Genomic DNA, 24,026 nt, shown 5'->3' on the forward strand with positions numbered 1-24,026 from the left:
TGCCTGTTGCTGAAAAAGCAGGCTCGGAAGAGATCGAGAACGCGGATAGCAGGAACAAGAAGAACTGCTCTGTCTGGTCGCTCTTCCTCGTGCGCCCATCTCCGTGAACCCACTGTCTTTGTGAATCCAACCAACTGGTAAGTCCCCTTCTGCTGCTGACGCACGAAGGATGCAAAACCTCAATTAAGGATCCATGTCTCACAGGCTGTCGTAATTCATGCCTTTAGCTCTGTAGGACCCCAGGTCAATTCCTGATGGGTAGCTGCTCCATAAACACAGTTCAGAGGTTGGTGCTTCCAAAATGCCTACAGTCACACATGGTATATAATTGAGCACCAAAAGAAATGCAACTTTGTTGAATTGTCAGTTTTTTTAAACTTAGGGTTTGTTTCTTGCAACATACCCATTAGATATAATGAAAACATAGTTACTTTTCCGTTTTCAGTTCAGGCTATTCCACATTGCATGGTTTAAGTCCTGCAGAGGCCAAGGCATGGGCTTGGCTTTACATATTTATGCATGGTCTATATTTACACACCATGAGCATAAGAGTTAAGCAGATGCCCAAATCTCAGCAGGACTGCAGTTGGTATTTTAGTGCCATAGCTAAAGGACCTTATCTCTGTATCTCCAGTACAATGTGGCTCTAGCGAGCTTGGCGACCACAGCGAAGCTGAATGAAGCTCCCAGTTTCCAGTTGGAATGAATGTAATTTTATACCAGAGGCAGCTCATATTGATGCCAGCATCAAGACACTATAAAATAAGGAGACAAGTGTGGAAAGTGAACAACTGAGGCATACCTCAAAAGCTGTAAACATCACTGTGACAGTGAGGAAAGCAAAAAGCCCCTCCAACAAAGACAGCTCTTATTATTTGTAGACATTTGTCCCCCTGAAGACCCCAAGAGTCGCAGCCCAGGCACCCACATTGTACAAAGAGACCCCAGCCCCTGTCTCCAGAGAGCCATCGTAGGCACGTGCTGTCCCTGCACCCCAGCCACGCAGGCAGATCCCTGCAGTGGCAGAGCTGGGCACGTCCCCCCAGCAGTCCTCTTGCAAAGACTGCCTTAGCCCCTTCCTCGGCCAGGGACCCCCAACCAGCCTGCCTGCAGTCAGCACCACTCTGTCTGCCCGGGGTATCTGCCTGCTCACAGGAGGCGGCGGGGAAGAAAGGAGACATTTCCACCCTCCCTTGCCAACACAGCTCTTTCTGCAAAACACTGTTGTGTGAAGCCTGGTTTAAATCAGACCTTGCTCCTGCAAAACATGTCCTCGCCTTCCATTCCCAGTGTGCAAACCTAACGGCCCAATGGAACTACTCACAAACACAGCCACACACCGACGTGCTGTACAGTCCTCAGACCTGCCATGGCACAGCGTAACCCTTTGAGATGCGCAAATAGTAAACAACACGCAGAACACCCAGATTTTGTTTGCATGCTTGTTATTTCATTTAATACCAGATAATCCCAGCATGTGGGCTCCCATTTCCTCAGAGACCCACTGAACTCCCCCTGTTCAGTCTGAACGCAGAAATCGCAATGCCATCCTAATTTCTGCCCCAAGCTTTGGATGAGGTCCTCCAGAAGGAAGGGGACTGCAGCAGAGCTGCCTGTCTTCCAAATCAGAAAGCCAAAACCCAAGACAACCCACCATTTCCAAGGAGTGCATACACAAACTGCTTGAGTAGGGTAGACAGGAAAAAAGCAACTGCCTCATCAGTACTGCTTTTATTAGCGACAGGACCCAAAGCAGCAAAACTGCCTTCTTCGAACCACCCTCATCAAACCACGAGCACATAATACATCGTAAATACCACTCTTCAGCTAGGGATCAAGCACTTTTCTTTCTAATGAGCCTTTCCAAACCAGAGCAAACGACCACAAAACAATTACAAAGAATAATATTGGAAATTGCCAATTAGATATATTAAAAAAAAAGTCTTCAAAGAAGAAAAAGAACTTCAACAAAGACACTAATTTTTACCCAGATACAGACAGTACTTATTTAAGAGAAAACATTTTGCTGAAAAACATGTTTGTTTTAATTATGTAAGTCTGACTTCACATACAAACAAATCCAAGCTATGGAAAATGCCATACCTAGGCTTTTAAAATGGCAAGAGTCGAGCCAAAGAGAAGTCTGCACTACAGTAATTAATGTTTCTTTGCAATCTAAAAAGTATTTACCATTTGGTTTTGCCCACGGGAAATAAATGCTGTTGCAAAGTGATATAAAACACTGTTCCAGAGTAAAATCTGCCTCTGCCCTGTCCTCATTACTCCCTGGAAAAAAAATCTCTGCGTGCACGTGAACAGAAAGAAGTGGGTAACCCCATAAAGGCAGAGATGCTGCCCCTTCTCCCTTTCCCAGGCCAAGTACCACCTCCCTCTCAGAGCACCCATGAGAAGCCACGCAGCCCCTCGCTCCCTGTGGGAGTGTTGCCTGCCACCCTTCATGCCAGGGCATCCAGTGGGGTGGCTGGGGGCAGCAGCAATGCTGTGGCCGGTGGAGCTCACGCCTCCTGTCATGGAGGTACCCAGGGCTGCCTTGGATGGCTTTCGGATACCCAGTGTGGGTCCGCTGCCCGTTCCCATGGGGACTGGCAGCAAAGCCAACACAGCTGCTCGTGGTGTGGCAGTGGGCAACAAGGGGTCATGCCAACACACCAGGAAAAAAAAAGATTGGAAATCACTGTTACCTCCAGTGCAGACAACTGTCTTCAAGTATAAAAACTTGTTATTTCAGCTCCATTTCTATATAGTTGAAGCATCCCAAACTGCCTGAGGTTATCAGCACAAACAAACGTACAGAGACGTATTAAACGCATCAGCGGCTGGCCCAGTCAGATCTCTAAAAACAATGCCAGTGCTGGCAGAGTGAGTTGCTAACCCAACTACAAGTACCGGGATCTGAGGGAATTGAATGCAAAGGAAAAAAGGAGATAGATATATGGATAGTTAAGAAGCAAGCTCACCAGGCAATTAAAAAGAATATTAAAAAAAAACAACTTATTCACATCAGAAAAAAAATCACCATCCAGGCTATTCCATTCCATTAAGTTTTTAGCAGTGCTACCCATTCAAGTCAAATATCAGATAGAGAATTTGTACTTTTAGTCTTTTGAAGCAAAGCTTCCATAAAAAGGAGAACCAACCTTATAGCAATTCATTTGCAGTGGAAAAAGAAAGGGATTCCCTCTCACACACAGCAAATTCAGTGGCAAAACTCTATAATATTGCAAACCTGTTCCAGCAATACATCTGATTTGAAAGGATCTCAGAAGCCACAGCTTCAAACAAGCCATTAGAGTCAAATACTTTCGCAGCGAAGTGTTCAGAGGCAGTGTTTGGGGGGGGTGGGGGGGGGGTGTTTACATATTTTATTTCTTTTTCTCTCCAGTTTGTGACATTGTTACATCAAAAGCTTGATTTAAACCCCAAAGAGGAAAATACCAATAGAGGCCCTGTTTAAGTGGCAGGAGGGGATTTTTGGACCCCTTCATCAGGCAGCAGTCCCAGCAACAGAGCCAGGCTGCTTCCCCAGGGAAGATGCCAAAAGCTGCTTCTTTCACTTAGATGCTCAGACGAACACTCCTTGCTTTAAGACTCAGGGGTTAGTACTGATCTCCTTGCTCATAGCGCAGGAATTTAAGTCAGGAGGAGAACCTTTTCTCTAGCCCAACAAAGACTTGACATGAAGCACAGCCCAAATTCCCCCAGCTTTTAAATCATTTCTAAAGGGAATTCCCACAGCCAAGGAAGGGAGAGCAATAGCAATTCCATAAAGCTACGAGAGAGATGCAAAACAGAGCCACAACAACCCATCAAAGATATGTCCTGCTATTTCTGCACAAGCTACTTTATTATAAAGGAAAAAACCAACCTGCTGCTTAAAAATACTCTTTGGAGGTTACATAAGGGATGTTTTTAAAAAAAAAAAATCTATTAATTCTTTGCTAAAAGGAAACATCCTGAATGAAGGTCCTAGGAAGAAAAAAAATAATAAACTCATTAGACAATTACTTACTATTTACTTAAGACCACTGTGATGAATGCACACAAGCAGTCTTCAGACAGGGTTTCCCCTGAACTTCCGAGTGTTCAACTCTTCTCCTCTTAACACTGAATAAAATAAATAAATAAAATTGAATACTGTATGCATGAGTAACTCCTGACTTAAAATATTTATGAAAGACTATTATCATTACCCCTGATGTGGGTCATCTGCAGTGCAAAGACATTCAGATCCACAGCATAAGCAGCAAGGACTAGAAAGATTGAGCATCAGAAGTGTTCTTTGCTACCTGGATCACTCTTAACTGCTGGTAAGTCTCAAAGCTACCAGGCATCCAAGAAGAGTTTAAACAGTCACAACAGGTTGGTCTGACTGCAGGTTTCAGAGTGTAGTCTGCTCCCAAATGTTACCTTGTATTAAAGCATTCACACAAGTTAGATCAGGATAATTAAAATGAGCCAGAACAATCCTATTACAGCTAGGCTGCCTAGTTTCTCACACAGACAAGCTTAAATTCATACTTAATTAGCTACTTTAAGAAAGCTCAGTAGTCTCTCTCTAAGACCAGCTTTCCAGAACCAAAGGGACCACCAGCTGCATTTTCAAAAGACAGCGGGGGCAGGGGAGAATTTCCTTCCGTAGAAGACGTCCCGACAAGACTCAGACCCTTGTCGGCCCCAAACCCCCCTGACAGCCATGGGGCCATGCAAACCCACATCAGCTGCAGGCGAGGCAAGAGGCTGCCTTTAGTCTCCTGTGCCCTTGCTGGGGCTGGCTGTGACATCTGGAGCAGCAGCCTCATTCCAGGTACCACTAGAAGTTTCACTCACCATGGCAGATAACAAAAGTACCCAGTATAAGCAGCTGACTCCCTTATTCTCATTATACAATACAATAGTGATCTTGCAGACCCTGTCAAGGTCGTTACCTAGTACTGCAAGCAGTGAAACTGAACCGCGGGGCAGCAGCATCTTGTGATCCTCACAACCTCGTGGTTAGACTTCAATTTATTTTATTTATTAGTGTTTTCTTTATGAAACAGGGCTATTTTATGTGAAATGCTTAAGCACACTGGGTCTTCAGGTCACTAGCCTGAGACCACTTTAACACAGATAAATACTGAGAGTATGACAGGTTATATTCACCTGCAAAAAAACAACTAAAGAAACTACTTGAACAAAAGCAGTGGCAGGTTTACTTCATGCATCTGGAGTGGAAGCAGGTATTACAACTCAAGTACAAAGAGCCGTAAGTGGCAGCAGGACTCTGATAACAAGACAGGGAGATTAAAACAGACCCAAACATCAGAACAAACCTTTGAGGAATCTGAAGGGACAAAGCCAGGGTCTGACAATCACTTTGACATCATTGTGGCTTTAGCTATATAGATGGATGGATAGGTATCAGTGCTTACATTCTCTTGAGGATTTCTACAAGTTTTATCTTATTCTGTAAAAAGAAGTTACACAGAACAACTCTACTTTGCTTTTGAATGTTTTCTCTGCAACAAAGGCTACAGGTAGTTCAGTCTCCTCTGGCAATGCCACACACTTTCAGCCCCTGAAATTTAGAACATTTTTAAGTTAAATGAGAATGGGAAATTCGACATTTTAATCTTGGCTAGGAGAAACAGTATTTCAAATACAGAAAATATTCACATGGGTTAACAAAAGACAAATTGATTCAATCTTTTCAAAAGCTTAGAAGGGTAGAAATTATCTTCTTCCATCAAGCACTACGGAAGCAATTTTAAAGGAAAGCATCCACTGACAAGAGACACTGCTATATCTAACTTGAAAGACAAGATTTAAGGCTAGATTAAGTTTTGTTGGCAAGCCAGAGGAACTCCATCGATATCAACTGTCCCACCCACTTACGCAAAGCCAGGACTTGTTTTATGGCGCCGCACAACGTGACCTCAGTTTTGAGCTTGTATTAGCTAGGAACAGCGTGTCCCACTGTACCATTAAAGTCTATGGACTCAGCCAAATCTTCCATCTCAATATGCCACCAAGTCAAACCAGCAACAATTATCATCCCGGTCTTGAAATATGCAATAGCACATGCAAGAAATATGCTCCACTTGATCTGGGAGACAGATCAGAGCCTGACACTTCTTAATTCCTTTAGAAACACAGTCACCTTTAATGCCTAAAAAAAAAGACGGTGTTCCAGCAGCATTCAGCTGTCAGCACTTCGGGTGAAGAAAAAAGTATCAATTTTCTTCCACAGGTATCTGAAGATTGGGAGGGAAGGGAATGTGCACCAAGAATCCCTGGAAGGAAAGCAATTAGCAGATGGGCTACAGTGTGGAGGGAAGAGAGCACCTCCTGCGAAAACAAGACTGGAAATGGCATAGTAGTTAGTTACAGCAAAAACACCCCCCCTGCCCCCAACAAAACCTGTCCTGTATGTGTTGGTGCTTTCTTCTTACAGTGTCAGCCAGTGGCAAGCAGCACCTCGGAGCACTGGCAAGCCAACTGGCAAGCAGCAGGTCGGGGCACCCCACAGCTTTGCCAAAGCCCAGCGTGCATAGTGCTGCACCCATGCTCTGGGGACACCCCCAGGCATCCCCCACCCTTAACCCACAGGATGGGAGGGTGAGAAACAAGTAACATTTCTCAACAAATATTATCTTCCGATTTCAAGCTAGTTAAAATTCATCAGGCAGGCATTCAGTGGCCGGATACTGCTACGGATCAGAGATTCATTCACTTGCCACAGCCAACTGCAGGAAAGAAGAAACAATCCCCACGCACACAATTGCCTCTCCTTTCCTGTATTTCTGGCATCTTCCTATTTTGCATGGCTTGTGACACCACCAAGCAAAGGGAGAGTCCAAAGCAACCTGCAAACAAAAGAAGAAAAGCTAGTCTTTCACAGGGATAAAAGGAGGCATAGTACCTGCCCCTGAAGTAGAAACAGGTTCAGACACCTTCTCTTAGAAAGATAAAGAGCATTTCTCATACAATTCCTCCCACCATCTCAAGGAGGCTTTAAAGTACTCAGGAGAAGGAAGGATGTGCTGAGAGAAGACTGTATATTTGCATCAGACACTTTGATGGTATAAACACTTCTATGTACCCACATTTATTAAAGAGATGATTATGACTACCACGCATGAGTGAAAACAGAGAACAAGCCTCACCAAACACAGCATGTAACATGGGCGGCAGAGGAGGGCTCAGGACTCCAGAGCTCTTGGGTGAGGGAAGGTCTTCTACAGCTTCACCCTTGCACTGCTCTAACGCTAGCAGGTCCATGGCAAGTGGAGGAGGAAAGGAGAGGGAAATGGGAAACTGGCATACAGAAACATGGTGAAATACCCTCCTCTGATATTTTTCAGGTTAAGACTGCACTTCAGTAAATATCTAGGTAACATGAAGTGAAGATTAAGTGCACAAACATACTAGAAATACAAAAAATTTTTTTTCTTATTTTCTGTAAAACTTGAGATGTGGACATCACCTTGGGACAACTTGTTCTTTCTATCCACAATGAGGAGAACTCAGAGTAGCCAGCCCAAGGTGGGTGAAGACACTTGTAACTTCTTGTCTCCCCAAAAGCTTATGCATTTTCATAATCACTTCAGAAACAAAGGTCATCTTAGCACCCGAAAACCTGACTAACAATACATTTAAAGCTAACACTAAGGAAATGGTGATGAAATTATTCTTTTTCACAAAGGCCAAGGCAGGCCTAGAAACAAAGCAAGTCGAGCACAGATTTTCTCCCCATCTCAGAAACACGTGCGCCCACATTGCGACCTGCTGCTGCTGGCTGATTTCCTTCACGCAGTTCAGCCTGATCGACCTTACTCTCCTCCTGCCGTCTGTAGCTTGCTGTAATTGTACGACTGAGGTATCAGTCTGCTCTCACTAACTCCTACAGACTATATCCTGTACTCTCTTACTGCAGATTCAGCCCCAAGCAATTTTTGGTACAGCTCTCTAAAGGAAGCAGTTTCACCACTGAGGAACAACTGAGAGCAGAGACCAAGAAAATAATTTAGCGACATGGAGAGATGCTTAACTTAGCAGATCAGCTAACGAGCACACTGGTGCTGGAAAAGCCACATGCATTTTTCAGGCAGGGGAACACTCTTTGGTAACTTTCAAAATGCTTGACAACTCTTATTGCTTCCTTGGAAACCCTTCAAAAGTAGAAAAATTAAAGCAATTTCCAGCTTCAGCTTGAGAGAAGGTATGCATCCTTTTAAGGACAGCCACCAGCACTAAAGAGAGACTTCTATCCGTCACAGACATTATATTGAATCCTCATCATTTCCATCATTTTTTCCCCTCATTCTAACACATGGCATGCTCTCAGCAGCTTCAGTAGATAGCATCCTTGCAGCCAAAAGCCATATCTGTGTACATACAGGGCCACAGAATACAGATGTCTTCACAAGATCTTCACCCAGCAACAACACTGCAAGACTCCCCATGTTTGCAGCTGGATGCTGAAATGCCTCTTCAAATGAGCCTTTCCTGTTCAAGAGAAGCACTGAAACCCAGCAGAAGGTTTCCCAGCCCCAACACCTGAAGATTATCGGTGGCCCAGAGGAAAGCTGGATAAACGGGTCCCCCTCTGTGTATGCATGCAGGGTGTGCTGGAGCAGAGGCGGCATGAGGCAAGAAACCTGCACATTCCTTCTGTCAACAAGGATTTGGGCAAATGTAAGAGAGCAACATTTACTATTATCGGTCATGAGTGAAAGGCCCTGAAGACGTGTCAGACTTTGCTGACATAAACAAGCCTGCTCTTAGCCTACGGGCTGCATAGCTCTGAGACCATGCATCCATCTGACCTCCCATCCCTCACCCAGCTCTGCCTGCACCAGCAGCCCCAGTTCGCTGTCAGTCCTTTTTATCTGCCTGGTTGGCAGGCTCAGAACATCTCATCCTAGAGCAGGTTTGTACGCTTCCTCAAGCGGCCTCCTTCCCCCTCGCACACGCCTGACAATCCACCTGGACCAGCACTGTTACCCCATCTCACGTTACACGCGTATGCCTGCTTCACATTGCTGGTTGCAGCTCCCCAGTGTCAAATCAAAGCTTTGGGAGCTCCCCCCAGGGCTGCTGCTTTTGCTGGCTGTCACGGACCATGGCCCTTGGGCTGTGCATGCTGCTGAGCAGGATCCCTAGCCCGAGACACTCACATTATGCTGCTGCTCACTCCCTCTTGCGCTTGCCAGGAGGCACCATGCGTGAGCTCTTCCCTCTCCTGTCCATCAAAAGAAGGAATAAATTACCTCCTGGCAGACGGAGACTCAGTTGTTCTCTGACTCCAGAGACCTCCAGCATCTGCAGCAGGAAAATCTCTCGAGGCATTTCATGTGCTGCCATTCCCAATTCTGCTACATGGTGATTCCCATTAGGGTGTCCTCACCTCCTCCACAGACCTCAGTTAGGATTTCAGCTTGCATGGATCCTGAGGGCTCTCTCTACTGGCAGCAAAACAGCGCTGCTGCTACTGCTGCCGACCCTTACATCATGCCAACAGGGCACAGCTCAAATTGTTGTAGAAAAATGGTCTTTTCTGTTTCTGGCACTGAGCTCCATCAATACCCTTCCCCCTCCCGCATCTGAAGGATGGGGCAAACAGGTCAGACAAGATCCAGGCCCAAGGATGTCCTCCCACACTTCGAGCACAAGGAGCAACCTGAAGCATAATTTCACTTCCTCTCCTCCCATATTTCAAGATAATTTGGGTACTCTGCAGAAAAATTATGGATTTTCAGCTTGGTGCAGCTGTAGAAGCAAGCTTGTTTTTAAGCACAAGTTTCAGTCGTCTTTGCTGCTGCCTCTCCTGCTCCCACTGCAGGACAAAAGGAGGCAACAGGCAAAGTGCTGACAAAAAAAAGTCATTAAACTTGTAAGACTACTCCATTTGAATGGAACAGTCCTGGGCAAAGAGAGAGGAGATAGTATCCCGGCAAGCCCATATTTCCTGTCTGAGCTCCACAGAAACAGAAGGCCAGATCAAGAACACAAACTAGAGGCCAGGGCCAAAAACAGCCACAGAAGCTCAGCAACAAGTAAGCAAGCATGCAAGCAAGTGTGCAAGTTCACCTGGCTGGCATTTCAGGTGTCCAGCAGGAGGAAGAGCACTTGCAGAGGACTTGCTCTTCCTTTCAGCAGTGATCTGCGCTTGTCCCGACACACCTGCCTTACACAGACCTGTGCAAAACCAGGGAGGACAGGAGAAGCCCTCCGGCATTTTGGGACCCCAGCGGCAGCAGCCACAGTCATATCCATCCGCACAAGGAGGCTTCATGGGACTTGACTGACAGTTTAGTTCTCTAAAACTGTCAGTAAAACCAGAGCGTGCTATGGCTCAGATGGGGAATAGATAAGGGCCTACATAGGGTAGGGGCTATGGGAAGGAGACCTCTCCCCACCACAAAAATGCAGACAGCTTATCTATCTTACCCTGGGGGGTCCCTTCTGAAGGCTGTTTTTCTTCTTTTCCAGGAAGGGAAAGGAGGGGGGAGTGTCTTTTGGCACTCTCAGTTAAAAAAAATAACAAACCACACAACAACAAAAGAAACCCCACGCCAACAAGATGACTTACTCTGCTAGCCAAACTTACAAGCACTTTTTCCAACCGCAATTTGCCCCATTCACCTGCTCACTGTCCCCCAGCCTCTTTCACCCCCCAGACAAGGCCGCAGGTGGACATCAGGGCAGAATCCACCCCGCAATGGGGAGAAAAGGCAAGGGAAGGAGATGATGTATGGGATCCTTTGGTTAGGTCAAGCATTTGACTTCACAACTGCATCCCAACACCAAACAGGTACGTTTTTCTTCTTGGTTTAATTCAAGGGTACCTATACTCTCAGCTTTTGTTTTAACAACGTCTGCTTTGTTAAAAACAGAGTGTGTTTTCTAATTTAACATAGACAGAAACCAAGGTACAGCATAGGATGTTTTTGTCATTTCGGAAGACCTTACTTATATGTCATACATCCACAACTTCCAAGAAACACCTACCACACACACCCCAGCTGCTGCTAATTGCACTTGCTCAGGGCCATTTTTACGGGAGGGCTCCCATAGCAGCTTTTCTGTGTTTCTTTGCTGGATTTTGTTCCCTTTCCTTCAGTCCCTCCACTTTTCCACTCCTGGCAGGGGCTAGACACACTCACATACAAAGACAGAATGACTGTCTGCTGGCAGACAAACAATTACAGAAAAGATACTGAGTTTCCTCAGTCAGGAAAGACTGAGGAAAGACCACCAGTCTTTGTCTGAAATCTTAACACTTCACAAGCATTTTGCAGATTTTTTTTTTCCATATCCGGCCTCTTCCTACAAGCTTGGAGCATCCTGTTTTTGGAGGCTTGTCCCACACCTCCCAGTCAAAGGGTGTCTATTTGTAGCGGCCAGGCCAACAGTTGAAGCCCAGCTCTTCTTCAGAGCATTGCCATGGGAGAACTGAGCAAACAGCCCTTACAGCCATCAGACCTTAACATCATGCTACAGAGCCAGCAGCGCGTTAACCACAGATGGCCCAAGCAAGCTGAAGTGAGTAATGTATGTATTGAACCACTAAGTGCCTCCACGGTCACATGCTTCAGTGACTGTCTTCAGAAAGCCATGAATGCAACTATGGCCAAGCTTTTAACATCAAAATTAATTCATCCTTGACCTGAGGCACAAAAAAAAACCCCACAAACAAACAAACAAAAAAACCAACCACCCACACCATGGATTTAGTCATCAACTAAACTGATGACTGCTGGTCAACACCACCTGGGCCTTTCCTTGTCCCATCACAAGTCTCACACATAACATACACCCATATAAGATGACAGTACTACCAAATTTCAAGTTCACGTTATCCAGTGATAAATGCATGCAGTCATCCCAAAAACTTGTGCAGAGTGGCAGAAAGAGAGAGTGGAGAATCAGCATTGGGGTACCTTTGAATTGGAGGACATCCACAACGAGGCGTATGCTCCAGAGTAAAGGGATTTCACGTCAACACCACCATAAGCTGCTAAGCAGACCTTTAACCCAAGCACCACTGCTCACACAACTAGTTGAAACGTTAAAGCCTAAGGTAGTAGCAAAGTAAACCCTCACTCATGTCTAAACCATATTTTTCCCTGTTCTTAGGTTGTCACCACACTGGAGATGGATAGTAGCGGCCAGTTGGCACCTGATCGATGGTCCACCTAGGCGAGCTCCACAGCCATGCTGGTCAGGGCCACCTTTGGGACCCGCAGCACCCAAAGGTCTCATAGCCACTGCCACTCATAGAAAGGGCAAAATAACACATTGCTTGGCTCCCTCTGGAAAAAGCTGTTAAATACAGAGAGGCTGCTGCTGGCCTGTGAAATCCCCAAATTGCACGATGCTGGAAGCTGGGAGAGCACTTTAGAGTAAAGTTTCAGTAGCACCTGCCCTGGTCTTGTGCTCATGCCTAGGACAGAAAGGTCTAGCACTATTTAGTAGCCTTCCACAGACATATTTCATGGAAGAAAACAATCAAATATGACATGAGAGTGTATTCACAAGACCTCACAGGAAGAGGAGGCTGCATGAAGAACCACCTCATTCATCCAGTTTGAGCTTAGGCTCAACTCATGCCCCAGCAGGTACCTGCAGATACTCACAAGTGACCAAAGGAAAACTGTTTTATCATTCTCACAAGCTTCTTGTTCTTTTTGCATCACAGGAAAGCTTATTTCACTGAAATCATATCTTGCCAACAAACAATTTCCACATGCAGAACAAAAGTAAAAGCTTCAGACCAATTTAAAAATTGAAAGCTAAACAGTTTTAATTTGGGAAACAAGGATGAGAACGTGAATTGGCAACAAATAATTCTCCACAGTAAAGCAACATGCACACGCCGTCTCACACTCCCACGTGAGCAAGCCCCGGACACAGCCCTTTCAGAGAGGACACATGCCTTGTGTCTATGCACATTAGGAGGGTTCTGGTGAAATAATTACAATTAATCCATTACTTAGTCTCCTAATCACTTCTGAGCAAACAGCATTCCTGGACATTTGTTAATGACACATTCATTTTCATACCATCCTACTCATGAAAATTTAACCAAGAAAATAAATTGAAAAATGCCCAGGTAACACCAGTTACCTCATTCAAAGCTACAAGCAAGAAAGATTCACAGCCGAGGCCTCATCTGCAGCAGCAAGTCACCATCACAGGTGCAAGCACCAAGAGCTCCCCCACACCGTGGAGCTGTCCTTGCCCACCGCAGCAGCCACCCTCTGTTTCCAGCTGCTCGGGCTGGGTTTTAAGTGGCTTGTGGTCCATGAGCTGCATCAGTAATTGGATACACAGAGTCTCCCAGCAATTCCCCTCTTACTCAATATATTCCATGTAACATATATATCGCAGATTTAAACACGCAGTGAATGAGTTTAACCATCCCACGGGATGCGATAACTAGGTGTTACCAGGAAAGTCTGAGCGCAGACAAGAGTAAGAATAGAAATTCAGGCAATCTTTGCAACACTTAAGTTCTGTGTCTCACTTGGTAGGTTTAGGAAAGACCTCTAACGCCAACTTTTTTTTTGGTTTATTACCAGAGGAAAGAGAATATTCCAGCATGGGAGCCCCAAAGCTAAAATTAAAAACCTATAATTTAGGTTCAGTAGCAGTTGGTATAATTCAGATCCCAGCCACAATGAGAGGTGTCCAACATTATCAACTGTCAACAATTATTACTGGCTAGGCGCACAAAACAGCTTTGTTCTGAACTGGAAGCCACAATTGCAGGCAGCAGTAATTGCTACCAAAGGCAAAACACACAAAAAAACCCAGCCTTTCCATGCAAAATACTCTCCAAATAAGAATATAGGAACGGACACAGAAGTCTTACTATGTCCACTCACATCTTTAAAAAAACAAAGAGTAAAATCCAAGACTGCATACCCAGCAAAGGAAGGGACTAGCAAGCAAAAGGGATCCCAAAAAGACACTTGTTAACTATTCTGAGCTGAACGCACATTTAATGAAACATCCTGTTCGTTAGATACTGAACTTTCATTAGCAGTTTAAGGGAAAGCTACACATGGAAAAGATGAAACGCAATCAATTTCTCCTGAAATTGCACACATTTCCACACTAATCCTCAGCAAGTTCATCCTAACAGATATTAAAAACCAAATCAATTAATACTGATTGCTCACCTTATTTTCACAGAGGGATCTTCGCACTTCAGCAAGCCTCAAAAAAGAAAAAAAAGAAGAAAAAAGGCTATTTGTACAAAAGCAATTTACTTGTCTGGTCTTTTTATATTCATTTAGCTACACACTTCATTATTTTGGCAGGTAATTCCATCAGCTCAAGTTTCCTTCCTCACAACTACCCTTTTGCAAACTGACAGCACAAAGCAATCACGTTTTTATAGCCCCACAGCCTATAGCAACAGAATAAACAAAGTTTTCTGAGTCACGGGGCGAAACCCCAAACCCACTGACTTCATTAGCAGATCTGCCATTAAGTTAATACAACTGGTGCGACTTTCCCAGAAGACAATGATGGCCAAATGAGGAAATGTAACAAGCAAACATAGCAGGATTTATGTTCAATTTTTCTTAAACACATGTACATTTTTAATACATCCCATGCAGATAGCACAGAGTACAGGAAAACTACATCTGTCCTCCTCTGGTGTAGAAGTGCAACAGGTTTTCTCACCATCACATACTGAGTCTTCAAAAAAGTGTTTTCTCTTTCTGCACTCCATATAACCACACTATACTTCAACACCACCCTCCCATTAACAGGTGTTGAAAATTTTTTTACAGAGGTCCATTAATGTCTACGAGCAAAACAAGACAAATAGCTGTAAAAATAAAATAAAATAAAGTGTCACTTAATGCTAACAGTCTTTCTTCTCGGTTAGTCTCATGGAGAAAAGGGCTGTCCAAAATGCTAAGTAATTTGGACCTGCATGACCCCAATCAATCAGTGTGTCCCTAGAGCATCCTGCACCCCTCGCCCCATGCACAAGCAGGTGTCGGTACCAGTCAGGCTCTGGGGAGGCTTTCCCAGGGAGTAAACCACAAACACAACATCTGCCTAGCCTTGACTGCTCCTAGGGTTTCTTCACCACAGCGAGCTCATGTCTCACCTGTCCCAGCTCCTACGGACATAGGGGATGCACAACAACGTAAGACAGCGACAGGCTGAAAACCTTTGGTTCTTCTGGAAGGACAGAGCTCAGGCACCAGAGACAGTAACGGTGGCAGGGATCCGTTTGGGGCTCTTTTGCTTCAGCTGTATCTGAGCAGCCAAGAAGTGACTTAAGTGGAGCTAGTAACAAAGTGGGATGCAACAACCTCAAAATGTTTCTCGCATCATCCAGTTTCTGCACTTTCTGCATTGTTCTGCATTTTTTCACCCTCACTCCATCTCGGCTAATACTGCAGGGAAGCCAAGTCTCTTTAGGGAAGATGCTCCCAAGTTGGAACAAGTTAAGTATCACTAGCTGTCATGCTGCTTCATCACCATAGCAGCTGTCCATCTCCCTGCAGATATCAAACCCTCTGGATCAAAACCCACTGTCATCTCTTAAAAGCATAATGATAAAAGAACATGATAGTAAGTGGGAAAATTAACTGAAGTCAGCCCTCTCTGCATTTTTTTTCTTTTTTTTTTTTACTGTGGTTCTCCAGATCACCTGTCACACAGTCAGCGGAGAACAGTTTTAGAAGTGCCACTGCAATCGAATTGCACAGGCACCTACCCAAACTCTAGTGAAAGTCCATGATGAAGGAACAAGCTACAAGTGGAGGCCTCCTGCAAGTCATGCAGGTGCGGATAGAAATGCAGATAGGGCATGAATTAAGGCTTTCATAAAAGTTTCAAACAGCACCGAAACTCTGGAGGAACTCGTCAGGTGGTTAGGAAGCAGTACTCTTAAGCATGTCTTAAAACCTTTCAATAACCAAACTGAGCTGAGGAACTGATGCAACCGAACAGAGCCCTGCGGGAGCGCTGGCTGGGGCACGGAGGGAGATGCCTTTTGCACAAGGCTTTACTGGTGACTAACGGCAGCCAGTCACAGGGAAAGCGCCAGCAGAGAGGACAGCGGTGGGACACAGCACAGAAAGCCTTCGTGAGGCCATTCATCATGAAGGCATGGCTGGCAGCAGGACAGTAAGCTTTCAAAGCTCAGGGGGTTTCCATGGCCCGGGAGATCAAAGCGGTGCTGGAGTTGGAGGAGGTGGCAAACAGGAGAGAGAACCGCCTGTTTTGCGATCAGGATGGCAAGAGCTCACGTCAGATGGGAAGCAGTTGGGAAGCCTGCCTGGGGTTAACGAGGAAACCCATGTCTCTCCCCAAAACATGCCAAGACATAAAGGCAGGCATATGATTTGCTTTAGAAGAAGCAAAGGAAACTAACTGTGATAGACTCAGGTAAGAGATAATTCAAAACAACAAAAACCGCCTGCCGCTATGATAATGGATGGGTCCAACAGACAAGCAGTAACTGGATCCAAGCAGGAATTGCCCTGGCTTGCTGAAAGCCTGGTGCCTGACTGAGCACTGCTTATCAGGGAGAGTGGAAAGCCAGGCAGAGGCCTAATGTGATGACAAATCAGCCAGGTTACTGTACAAAAAAAAAAAAAAAAAAGGGAGCAGGGACTCAAAATGCAAAGTGAAACTTTCACAACATCACTATTTTTTTCCATGCTTTCCTCTGCAAATAAGACAGACGAGCTACAGGCAATCAAGGCAGTAGCGCTGGCATAGCGGGAAATCATGGGCAAAGCATTAGGCCACAGCTTTCTGGCATGAAGTTTCAGATCTCTAGATATAAGATGTTTTGAGTGAGAGATGAGAGGTGTTTTCCAGCTGTGGTTTAACTTTAGCCTAGAGATATGCATTTGCTCTATAAAAGTAGTACCTAAGAGTATTTTTTACAAAGGAAGAGGAAACTCCAGTCATCTGAGAGCACTATTGTCAGCCAGTCTGAGATGAAACAGCAGAGCACTGACTGATAACACTGCAGGATGAGATGGCTCTCACATTAGGGAAAAAGATGTCTTTCTTTAGGTAGTTGGTTTGGGTTACAGTTCTCCAGAGGTGGCTGTGGAGCATGTATGGCTTTACATGGGGAAAGCAGGAGAGACATTCCTCTTTAAAAAGATATTTTGGAAAGAAAATAAGCAGAAAGAACTTTTTCCAGGTAGGGAAGCACTGCTGCAGCCCCTCAACCTTCCCCGGCTAGAGACATATCTGCCCCAATAGCGCAAGGGTTTTGTGTGAGCCCACAGCAGCTGGAACGGCAACGGCAGAGGGGGAACTTGACAGCTCCTGGCCCCTAAACTTCTCTGGCAGCTCCCATCACGCCAGCACCAACTGTTGCCACCCCTGAGCAGCTGCTCCTGGCAGCACCAAGCCGAGCTCAGACCTTCTGGAGCAGCCACCCACCCCACCATGAGCCCTGCCACTTCCCAAGGGCATCACATCTGGCCCAAAGGACGCTGGCATCTTCCCGTGCCATGCGAGGTAAGGGGCGCATTGCAGGAAACGAACAGTCAAATCCAGTGTTGGAGGTTGCCTCAAACCTTCTGCAGTCAACTTGGTCTTCGCAAAACACCCTCCAACACAGCAATCAACTTGCGGCGCAACATAGACCCACTTTGCATCGATGTCTTTGCCATCATTCTGCAAAGGGAAGGACGGTCCTGCCCTCCAGTAAATCATACAATTAGCAATGTAAACGAGTTGTAAATAAACTCTTGATTGTTCAATGAGACATTGCTAATGGGAAGGTAGACGTACACTGCCAGAATCCATGACACTATAGCAATAATTTTCAAGTTATGTTTGATGTTTGTGTGATGAAGCTATTTTCAGTTGCTTTGAATCCTCTTCAGAAAAGTCAGTCTTTGAATTAAAAAAAAAAAAAAGTCATGATTGTTCTGAGCTCAGATCCATGCATTTAATCAGTCCAGGTGTTTAAATTATTTATCCATGAGGAGGAAAACTGTACTAATCTTAGGAACAGAGCATATGAAGGGGAAAAACAATTAGACATAAAGACATGCTGAATAACAGAAGCAGTAGAGAATTCTCTCATGTACAAGATAACTGTGACTAAGGGTGTTCCAAATGTTTATGTTATTGCAACCTGGGCTGCAAAATTCAAAATACAGATTTGCTGCTAGTAGAAGAAAAGTTTCCCAACCATAAGGCAAAATGATTGTTTTCAACAAGCCCAAAGCCCCAGTCAAAAGTTGTTACTTTCCCTAACTTGAAAGGGCAGAACTTCTTAAATGTTTTTTTCAAAAACAGTGTCTGGGGAAAAACAGAGTACTTCATGAATTATTCTTCGATAAATGTGACATCCAATGCCCTGGACCAGACCATTTCTCATCATCACTTACACACAGAAAATAACCTCTTGCTTTTCTTTGATCTTAACCTTCTCCTCTATCTCGCTTTTCAAAGCCAATGGTCTACCCAAGCTGCAAAGGAGACCTCCCAGGTGGAGGATATACAGGGTGGGAAGGACACTGCAGCCCACTGCAACGTTGTTAGATGGCTCCCCCAGCACTGGTTACCACAGAAGCAGCTGGTCAGGCACTACAGCTGTAGGTCCCCAGGTGGATTGAAGGGCTGCGGTGAAGCACTGGGACAACCTGGTGAAGAATACCAGACCCTCCCACCACCCTTACTCACTGCCTACTCTTTCAAGAAATTCTTAAAATAAGTCTGCTGTAACGTTAATGGATTAGGTATCTTGCTCCAGCTCTCAAATGCCTGGTCCCTTGACTTGGCTTTATCCACTGAAATTAATGGAGAAGGTCAAGAAAGAGGTGTGCACTAGACAAAAGTAAAACTAGGTGTCCTGCTGCCAAGATAGATGCATTTACACAATGTTGAACCCCAGCATCGGTACCTTCACCGAGAAAGACCTAGCCAATTAAGTTGATAGCACGGCACACACTGATACTTTCTGAGCATGTAAGAAAATAAACAGGCGGTTCTTATTCCAGCAAATAATCTGGCTCTTCTCCCAGCTTGTTACCAGCTTTCTCTGCCTCACCACCCAGCACGCAACATCGCCTACCATGGATGTGGGTTACAGCTACCAAGCAACAGCCTGCTCCTATGCGAACAAGCTAAAATCCTTCCTTGGTCTGTGCCGTATTGCAAAGGTTGGGCTGACTACAGAGAAAACAAAATCCCTACTTTTGCTCAAAGAAACCCAGGGAGAAGTTCAAGGTATTTCAACTCACTTCGAGTCATTGCCAGCTGCTGTTTCAGTCATTTTGTTTCTATAATCTGGGCAGCACACCAAAGATCACAAGGTTTGGGTTTAAGTTTCATTTAAAAACCATCTCATAAGAGAAGAATCATTCCTCCATTTTATTAAGCAAAAACCATAGGCTGCTGACAATGCTATTATAGGCGGCAACATCAATGGAACATTACATATGTATAAAAAAATACATATAAAAAGAAAAACATTGAGCTGGAAGGTTACTAACAAAAATAGAAAGGAAGACCCCTGAGACATTCTCTTCGTAATTCCTTTTTACACAAGCCAACACTTAAAGCTTGCTGGCTGAGATTTCCCAGGTAACCTACAAACCATTTTACAGCATCATTGCTCAAACCAATCAGAGTATCCAGTAGGGCAATTTATAAGGGAATGACATGCCTATTATTGACAAAATTCTTCACAGAGCAAGGGAAAAACATTACAATGCAGATACATCAACTTTTTTAAAAGTAACATTGGCTCAAATTGAGTTATAATGGAAAAGTGGCCTGTTTTGATGCCAAAGGTCCTCGGCATTACTGCTCAGAGGAAAAGTGTCTGTGAAGCACTGCAAGAGGGACCTAGTTTCATAAGGAGAAGCAGCCAAATGAGAGGGGAAAGAGAAGGAAAGAAAAAAGAATACCACCACCGGACCAGCCTCTGGCACTACAGCCTGCCCAGCTGCTCCCAGGTACAGGGGATCCCGAGTGCCCTTCCTTCCTAGGATCAATTCTCCAGCTAGGGGAGTCCTTCATTTGATGTTTGCTTTCAGCCGACATCAGCCTTTTTACTCAGTTTTGCCACATTGCGCTTTTGTCATTAGTTCTGGTTAGAGATACAGATGAGATGGCACTTCCTTATTTTTTTTTTTTTTAAACTGAAGTGCCTTATGCTGTAACTCTAAGGATTATTACTTTGGGGGCTGAAATTTCCCATTCTTGTTCTCATCACAGAAGTACATATCTGACGAAGATCTGCTTGGTCATTTAAGGCTTTTAAACATGTTCTCAGATAAGCACAGCTGCATTTTTAACAGTAGCTAAAATTACAGAATTTAAGAAAGGAAAATTTGATGTGATATTTTGTGCTTTAGTTAACGGTCTTCCAAGATACAAAGCTCCAGTTGCTCTGGAAACTGTAACTTGGACACAACCATGTAGATACATCAACCCCCTGGCTATAAATGAAAACACTTTAGCAACACTGCACAGTCATGTGACAAACATTTTTAAAAAACAAGCATTGCATCCTCATCTTCATATCGGGAGGGCACATTCCACAGTCCTGCACACAGGACACAGTTCTCTGACTGCATTTCCTTTAAGCCTCGAGAGAAATGACTGGGCAAGAGCCAGGAGAGCATGTGGACCTGCCATGGAGTCGACGACCTTTCAGATACGGGTGAGATGGGAAACACAGGTGGGTATTTGAAGGATATCCCAGGGACTCAAAGCAGGGCTGCTTCTTCCTGTGTTTGCATGGTGCCTATCACACTGCAGCCACAGCTGGAAGCAAGCACTGGTACCAAAAGGAGGACTTAGAAGACAAGTGAACATGGTGGACAGGCTGGGATCTGGTACACAGAGCCCTCAGCTGCTGGCCCAGGAAGGCTGGAGCTGGGAATGGAGCAAGACAACAGCCATCAGGAGAAGGAAAGCAGAGGGGGATACTCAAAAGCAGAGTAGGAAGAATGAGCGTGGGGTGTTCGCGGAGCACAACGCCAGAAGCCAGATACGTCTTTTATTTTTTTTTAAAAAAGGGGAAATATTACATACGTAAATGACAGCCTGAGTGCTGGTTGCTGTGGAAACCATAACTTTGAATTCAGTGGCTAAAACCTAGCATTGCTATTTATACCATGCTCCTCACTACAGCATGAGAACTTTGAGAAACAGAGAGCTCTGGTACCAGACAAACATGGGATTTTTTTCTCCTGCCTTACACGGAACGATCCTTTCAAACAATGCCTCACAAGGTTTTTCCAATGTTCCTGGCCACTGAATGACTACATAGCATAATAACCTCTGATAAAAAAAAAAAAAAAAAAACCCACCACACCAAACCACACCACTGTCTTTCCTCTTCCAAGCAAGACCAGATGAATCACTAGACAGACATCAGGTAGGATTCACTAAATTCTTCTTCGGCCAAGAGCAACCGGAAAAGTGAAAAAGCCCATTTAAAACAGCAGTATATCTTGTTTCCCTTAAAGCAAATTACAGTCAGCATCGCATAAGATTATGGAGGGCCAGATCCCAAAGTCAGTTATCATTACAGATGACAAGCACTGTATGTGTTTAAGGACTCCAGAATATTACCTTTAATATACTGGAAAGCATAACTGGATTATTAATGCAAGAATAACAATAACCAAAAGGCTATAGATTCCCAACTCCTGTTGGGAGAATCCCTTTTTTAAAAAATTACATTTTTGAGTTGCTCTGCTGTTCAATAAGGAAATGGCTTTTTCCTCCATGGGAAATGTGATTCTGGGGCAGCAAGTGTTCCCACAGCCCAAGTGGCAGCAGGACTAATCTGCCTGTAACCAAAGCAGAGGTGACGGGTACGTCACATTCCTCTTCCACCTCACCAATTCCAGGGCCTGGAAGGGAAAAAACAGTCCCATTCCCAAACCACTCCTAAATCATCTTTCACCTCGAGGAACACGGAGGTGCTAGCGTAGCACATTCATTGCCACTACCAAATATACCCAAGAACTACCACGGGGTGACAATCAGGTTTTAAGACACTTTCCAGGACCTGTGCACACATCAGTCCCCAAATCAAAGAGCTTGTGGCATACAAGGGCAATTAAGGCAAAAGCTGAGAGAGAAAAATCACAGCACTTTCCAAGGTCACTTGCACCTTCAAAATCCCACAGGACTGTCCCATACGCACGGGCTCAATCGGGAAGCAGCAAGGACAACCGTTATGTGCAATGCAATAAGAAATACTCTGCCTTAACAAGGCAGCTTTTGCCAGGGAAAGGGCAGGCAGGGATTGCGCAGGGACAGGAGGGGCTCCAACAGCTGCCAAACCAGGAGGGGTAGAAGAAGTTGCTCTCTGCAGGATCGGGCCCTTACGGCTAAGGTGAAGGAGATCTCCTTTGCCCTTGTTCAATAATTTATATCACAGCATTGAAGTGTCATGGAAATTGACAGAATCGTTTTAATAATACAGGAAGGGGAAAAGATGCTCTAATCACAGATTAGGCACCCAAGTAATCACTCCATAGATCTCAGCTTCCCCTAATTTATTCCAATACATTTTTTAATCAGAATTTCATACATAGCAAAACAATTAACAAGTCACGAGTGCTACCTATTTCCTAGCCATAGCCAGCTTTCACCTGCTCAGAGTCCTCTGGCTGCCGCTGAGAGGGGGACGTGGGAACGAAGGACCAACAAGGAACGGAAAGTCGATTTCTCCCAGCGCTTCCCAAATCCGACGAGGTAGTACTGAGCCGCACGCTGGAATTACGCACCCGTCCCTGCAACTCTATTCAAGACCGCATTTGTGCCAGCGCTTCCCGTCAAGCCGAGGACTGCGAGCATCAGTCAGCTGTCTCTTAACTTCAGCAAGGGCAGCGCGGGCAGGCCGTGCCCTGCCTTCAGCGACCCGCAGGCGAAAACACGCCGCCCTTACCTGACACACGCTCATTAAGCGTATGTTCCTTAAGTGACACCCCGGCTGCGTCCCCGCACCGCGGCCGGTACGGCTCCGCCACAGCAGCAGCAGCATCACCCGGCGGCCGCACCCGCCGGCTGCTGGGGCTCTCCGGGGGGGGCGACGGTCCCCGCACGGACCCCGCGCAGCTCCCCCGGGGGGGGGGGGGGGGCGGCGGTGACATTTTAGGCGGAGGAGCGGCGCTACCGGAGGCCAGCTGCCGCAGGGCCGGCTCGGCAGCGACGCAGCGGCGGGGCCGGACCCCGGAGAAGACCCCGGCATCCCGGCGGGGACACCCCCGCGCCGGTGCGGTGGCGCGGGGAGCGGCGCCGGCTGCCGGCGGCCCACACCGGGAACAAAAGCGGGCTCCGGCGGGCCGGGCTCCCCACCCGCCCGCTGCGGGGCAGCGCGGCCGCACCCCCACACACACACAACCTGGCCGGGCCTCCCGGGTGCGGGTGGCGGCGGCCGAGGGTCTGCGAGCCGGGCCGCGGCTCCGCGCAACGCCCCCGGCGCGGGGGGCTCCGCCAGGGCGCACCGGCTTGAGGGGGGATGCCGTGCGCGGGAGATGGGAACGCGATCCGCCGCCCACTCACCTGCCGCGGCTGGGCTCGGCACCGGGGGTCGCCGACAACGACCGCCACCGCCCGCCCAGGGAGCTGCTCCCCGCCGCCGCCGGGCGCCCGCGGCCGCCGCCGCTCAGAGCGCTCCGCCACCAATAGGCGCCGCTGCCATATTGTTACTGCCGGCGCTACGAGGGGCGGCACCGGCGGCCGCCTTGGAAACCGGCGACTATTGGCTGTCCGATGAATCAATCCGGACCGGGCGAACCAATGGGCGGCGGAGGCGGCGAACAGCGGGGCGTTCGGAGTTGGAATGTTGTATGACAATAGCCCACGCGGCTCCCAGGCGGGAGGGGAGGGGCCGCTGCCCCGGGGGGGCGGGCGGTGCCGCGTGTGGACCACCCCCACACCCCTCCGCATCGCAGAACCCGTAACAAAAAGCGGCCAATTGGGGGGGGGGGGTGTGTGTGTGAACCGTTCGCCGCGCGGGGTAGCCCAGCCAATCCAGGGGGGGC

General features: G+C 46.4%; 1 protein-coding gene across 12 annotated transcripts in view; it reads right to left on the bottom strand.

The window, feature by feature from the left end:
- The window catches only part of TIAM1 (TIAM Rac1 associated GEF 1), a 190,702-nt gene extending 167,002 nt beyond the window's left edge, over window positions 1-23,700 (bottom strand). For 6 of the 12 annotated variants that reach the window (XM_075770566.1, XM_075770521.1, XM_075770540.1 and 3 more), the window contains exon 1: window positions 23,545-23,700. The gene's annotated coding sequence lies outside the window, so the exon portion shown is untranslated. The remainder of the gene's footprint in view (window positions 1-23,544) is intronic. The other 6 variants (XM_075770547.1, XM_075770514.1, XM_075770530.1 and 3 more) reach the window with 2 other exon arrangements.
- Window positions 23,701-24,026: the final 326 nt, after the last annotated feature.

The sequence above is a fragment of the Balearica regulorum genome, chromosome 1 (assembly GCF_011004875.1).
Source record: "Balearica regulorum gibbericeps isolate bBalReg1 chromosome 1, bBalReg1.pri, whole genome shotgun sequence".
In the NCBI taxonomy this organism is placed as follows: Eukaryota; Metazoa; Chordata; class Aves; order Gruiformes; family Gruidae; genus Balearica; species Balearica regulorum.